This window comes from Doryrhamphus excisus, chromosome 16, assembly GCF_030265055.1.
Source record: "Doryrhamphus excisus isolate RoL2022-K1 chromosome 16, RoL_Dexc_1.0, whole genome shotgun sequence".
NCBI classification, from domain to species: Eukaryota; Metazoa; Chordata; class Actinopteri; order Syngnathiformes; family Syngnathidae; genus Doryrhamphus; species Doryrhamphus excisus.
In genome coordinates, this window is record NC_080481.1 from 11,584,695 (window position 1) to 11,590,694 (window position 6,000).

The window sequence follows — 6,000 nt, forward strand, 5'->3', positions numbered from 1 at the left end:
GCAGTTGCAATTCCTCTCTTCTTGTGTGTGTGTGTCATCTTCACAGCCAGGGTGCGTCCTGCAGGAGTGCTGCTTCATCAAGTCTGCTCGTGGGTAGCAAAGGGCATCATCATCAGATTAGCCTATGATCTCTCTCCCTAAGTAATTATCCTCCTGCACATGCTTCCACGGCAAGCAGACATAATTGATTTAATGGAGTGTGTACTCACTCACTCTGTCTGTCTACATCTTTGTCTGGTCACTTCTTAACATGTATGATGTTTGAATGCAAGTGGCTCATACATTTGATATTAGGCTCCTTCACCATTCAATTAAATTCTTCACAGTCCAGAACTAAGGAGCTTGTCAATGCAACAAAACATTCAGGTTGTGAAATATTCCTATTTTGCACTAAGGTTGTATAAATACATTAAACAGCATTGGTTCAACAACAATAAACATTCCACTAAGGATTTATGAGGTCACCTATTTATTGAGTGCAGATGTTATACCTAGAAATATAAATCAAAGCCAATGAAGCTGTCGACACCCTTTACGTTCATCTATCCAATCCATAAATGTGAGGAAAAAGTCAACATTTCACGACAAAAACAGATTTGTATGAAGCCACAGTGTTACAATTTAGTTTTGGGTGTGTAGATAGTATGGAGGTAACCGTTTCTCCGCTCGGGATGAGTTACAGATAATGCCGGATATGAAATGAAAGGAGTACATTTCATCATTATCTGTATTCATGTAAAATGCTTATTATGTATTCACTCTTCACCTCTCCCTGGGATTGAAACCACACATTAAGTGCTTTACACTCTATACATTCAGCCTGCATGTGATTTTTTTTTCAGCATCACTCCGTCGCGACATGTGGGTTTTCATCAGTGTCCAAGCAAAAGCTGTAATATTTCTATAACTGATCAAATTTACTTAAGATTTGTAAGATCCAAAAAAAAAAAAAACCACGATTGCTGCATAACTCTTCCTGGTTCAGCATTCTAAGAATCATGAGTTTACTGATTTTTGTTTTCTTTTCACCTCATGTTTGGCCCAAAATGTTGGTACTACATGAGAACACAAAGTTAAGATTTGATGACATGATTGCTAATCTACTTGTGAAACACAAACTCCAGGCTCGTACTGGTGGATGGTGGATCTGTATTCAATGCTTTTAAATTTGATGTACGTGCTGCTTCTTTTTACATCCATTTTTGTCTTCAGTCAGAGTTAGCTCCGAAGAATGTGCGCAAACCTTTTCGCCAGGCGCTCATGTTCTTTAAGAGATGCACTGTCAACCGGTTGTTGGTCTCTCAAAACCCAGTGCAGGACACAATGGATTAATCTAAGAATTTATGACTGATTGTTATCGATCCAGGAGGCTGCTACCGATGCTACTCGTTTGTCAAACCACATATTCATTGGTGAATCGTTCATAACCCTAAGTAGTAGCAGCAAATGCACCTGGAGCAAATATACCTGCATGGTCTGTTTGTCCAGTCCTATATTTTATCACATACTACAGTATTAATTGTCCCTGTACCCTAGAAACCGCCCATGAATGATACGGGAAAAGGCCGAAATGATACTGTGTCAAAGCCCAGGGCAGTGATACTGATAAAATATAGAGGTTAACCATGTCCAGTATCAGCCCCCGTAGCTGTCCACTCAGAGCGCGCTGCTCTGGTATCGTGCCCGTGAAACAACCAATCAGAGAACAGCACACGAGTGCTTAGTGCCTAGTGCTTCTCCAGTCACCAAAAAACCCAAACTTGATTAATGGAACTTTAATTGTCAGACATTGATAAGATAAGACTGTTGATAAAATATTATTGTTGAAATATTTTTGCAATTATTGTGTTTACACTGTTTAGATATAATACATGTAATAAACTGAACATTTTCTGGAAACAAAATGGTCTTTTGATTAAATAGTACGTGATAAGCTCATGATTAAATAGTATGTGATAATAAGATCACATAGTTTGTCTGGTATCAGGTCCAGTATCATGCTAGTATCAGCCTATAAGTATCATTGGGGTGAAGTCAAAATATCGCCTCATCTTGTGTGTCTATCCCATATTTTTGATACAATAGCATTGCAACGGTATAGATGATGTATTTCTTCATAATAAAAAACAGATTGAAGTGCACTGTGTTAATTGAAAGAAAATATTGTGCACTATGTATTATGCATTACATCAACATCTAGGTAGCTGATGACATAACCTTTGATGTGGATTGTTTGAAGATGATCTCTCCTGAACGGCAGATGTCAGGCTAAATGATTTTAGCAGCCAATAAAACATGGAAGCAGGGTACTATACGAGGGGCCACACCTATTTTGGTCCAAGATTGCCAAACTCAATGAGTTTACACCAAGTCTGAAAAGTGTACATATACACCCTGTAGAGCACAGCAGTGACTTCTCTTGTAATTAAATGTAAAAAAACGCACATAACATAAACAAGCCTAAAAAATTGGCATGATCTCCAACATTAATCCTCATGGCCATTTCCACACTCACTTGCTCAGCTAGATCAACTAATGAGGCCACAGTGCAATTACTGGAATCAGGTAGGCAGGTTTGGGCATATTAAGCCCTGCATGGCATATGCTTGCTAACATGATGTGCTAATTGCTTGATGCACCAAGATACACAGAGACAAGGACATCCTGAGGGAACGGATTGAGACAACCCCTGCAGGGCTAGTCACATAAAGACTGGCGGCAATAACCTCCACGTCAATACTTTTATGACTAAGGACAGAATGGGTGCTAGCAGGCAGCGCTTCATTTAAAAATTAATGTACCGTAGGATTTTTATACCACTTAAGACACTTAAGTCACGGTGTGGTTACCTCCTGTCTTGCCCCCCACCACCACCTTTACAGCTCTTCACGTGGCTGAGGATCTGCAGACGTTGCAGTAAATGCATGGGCCATTTGATTAGCTACTGTCATGTCATGTCCTTGCAACTGGTGAGACGGGGATCAAGATCAAGAAGTTTATGATGCTTCTGCGTGGTAAAGAGCCTCAAATACATTTAATTTAAATGGAGTGTAGCCAGCATTCACTACACAAACACAGAGTCAGCAACTAAGAACCGGGGATGTCATCAAAGTCCATCTTTAAGAAAATACATTTTGGCGTTTCGTCAGTGTACACACTTATTAAAATAAGTCGGCGGTCTAGTGGTTAGCGTGCAGACCTCACAGCTAGGAGACCAGGGTTCAATTCCACCCTCGGCCATCTCTGTGTGGAGTTTGCATGTTCTCCCCGTGCATGCGTGGGTTTTCTCCGGGTACTCCGGTTTCCTCCCACATTCCAAAAACATGCTAGGTTAATTGGCGACTCCTAATTATCCATAGGTATGAATGTGAGTGTGAATGGTTGTTTGTCTATATGTGCCCTGTGATGCATGTAAATCAAAACTGTGTTTTGGGTTCTAAAAGGTGGCAGGGTAATATTAATTCTTCCTGTCACCCACTAAGTCTATCAAAGTGATAGAATAAAAAAAACAAACCCAGTTAAAGAAAAGAGTAGAAATTAGTGGACCAGGGGAAGGCCAAAACACATAATTCCACACAGCGCAGATTAGTCTCACTAAATACAATACAATACAATGCAAACAAACAACCCAGATTAGGCACATATTGATTGATATAAGAAATGCACTGCAATGTTTCATATATTTGCCCAAATAAAATAAAAAAAAAACCAAGAGAGTCAACTGAGGGTGTTGACTCACTCACAAAAAATAAAAAAGTGAGCATCAAACGCTCCTTATATACCCGCCCAGCCCTGCTGATTACTTAGATCTTCAGCTGGGAGTGGACACCACAGGTGCTTCCACTTGCTCCTAATGAACAAGGTGATTCTTGTGGGGAAAGAAAACACCAAAACAAAACTCATAACATTCAGTAATATGCCACAAGCCTACCACCTACAATTTGGATAACCCTTCTCTGCCATTGGTTTGTAACCAGTCCATGGTGCTCTAGTGTGGATAAGCGGCATAGAAAATGGATGGATGGATAAACCTTTTGAGGCACCCTCCGCTCTTTCAACAAATTACACAATTATCAAATTGAATCCTTCAATTGCCCTTTCATACCATGTTGTTCGGTGTACACTGCAAATGCAGTGATTACAAGATGCTGGCAGGAGTAATAATAATAATAACATCTTCCAATGCTGTACGTGAAGGTAAATGCGGTGCTCATGTGGATGAAAAAGCGCCTGCTGTCTTCGGCCTCCATCAGCTCTCCTCGAAAGAAAGGTTGTCGGTCCTGCTTTGATGCTGTTACATGTCAACAGTCTACTAGTCATGTCATTACATATGGATTCAGTTAATTTGATATTAACTGGTATTAATCTGTATTTTGACAATGAAAGAATTAGACATGCTGTGCACTGCTTAGTTGTCTATACTTTCATCTCAAAATGACAAAATGGGAGCAATGTAAATGCTTTCCTGCAGGAAGGAAACCTGATTAATATCCTCTCAATTTTATTAAATTTAAAATCACATGTATACACTACGCTAAGTGGTGAATAACATAAGTCATTTAACAAATTAATCTTATGTAACCAAAATGGTACAAAAATGCTACCCTTTAAAGGGGACCTATTATGATCATTTTTCAAACCTTTGTATTGAGTTGTGGACTCCTATAGAGCAGTTCCACACAATAACCCACACAGAAAACTTTTTAGATTTTGCAGAATCTGCACCTATTCCATCTGTATTACCTTTCATTTGTGCTTCCTGCCAAAACGGTCTGTTTTACGTAATTTATTCCACCCACGCCCACTCCACTGTGATTGGTCACACGCCCAAAGTGCTTCCTAACAATGAACCATATATGGAAGTCTGCCCCTGTGTGACATCACACAAAAAAATGGTTTTACCACGCCTTTTCGAACCGAGCGTTCAGGCCCATCCCAAACTTATTTCAGGGCTCACTTCCAAATGCGCAAACCATATTATCTGAAACTTTGGCATCATTTAACACGAGAATATTCTAACTACATTTTTAGGTCACAAATGTGGAAAAAAGCATAATAGGTGCCCTTTAAATACTAAAGTCACGAAAGCCAAACCATGCAAACAATGCAATTCAACTTATTTTTCAAGCTACGCAAATCGTTGATGGAGGGGGTGTCATTTACCATCTCGCCTAGGATGGCACTTTAGGTATTGTATCCATGCAATAATGTTTTGTAAACTCTTTTGGTTAAAATATTTCTACACTTCATTCATTCATTCATTTTCTACCGCTTCTTCCTCACGAGGGTCGCGAGGGTGCTGGAGCCTATCCCAGCTGTCCTCGGGGTACACCCTGGACTGGTCGCCAGCCAATCACAGGGCACATATAGACAAACAACCATTCACACTCACATTCATACCTATGGACAATTTGGAGTCGCCAATTAACCTAGCATGTTTTTGGAATGTGGGAGGAAACCGGAGTACCCGGAGAAAACCGAGGGTGGAATTGAACCCTGGTCCCCTAGCTGTGAGGTCTGCGCCCTAACCACTAGACCGCCGTGCCGCCCTATTTCTACACTTGTTGTTTGTAAATAATGACTGAAACCTGCATTCCAACAACCTGAATTCTTGTAGGACATTCATATATGAAAGCTGTGGTCGTTGAAGAATTCATGATGAAGACATTTTTTTTTATTGTTACAAATGACTGAATTCATGGTGGCCCAAACGTCAGTCTGGTTGTTCACATTTTGCCCTAATGACAAATCCGTTCCTTTTCGTTCCTCAGAATGACAGCGACAATGTGTTCTTATTTTATGCAGCTAACATTATAGGCATCCAATTATGGGGTTTATCCTAATTATAATGGATTTTGTCCTTCGGCAGCAATTGCACAAATTATCATGAACCTTTGGGAATATGGCCAATTATGCAAAAAAGGTTAAGTAAACCCAGATTTGACAAAAGACATGCATAGTTACATTGTGGGATAACACCACCCTCCTACAGTGTGAGAC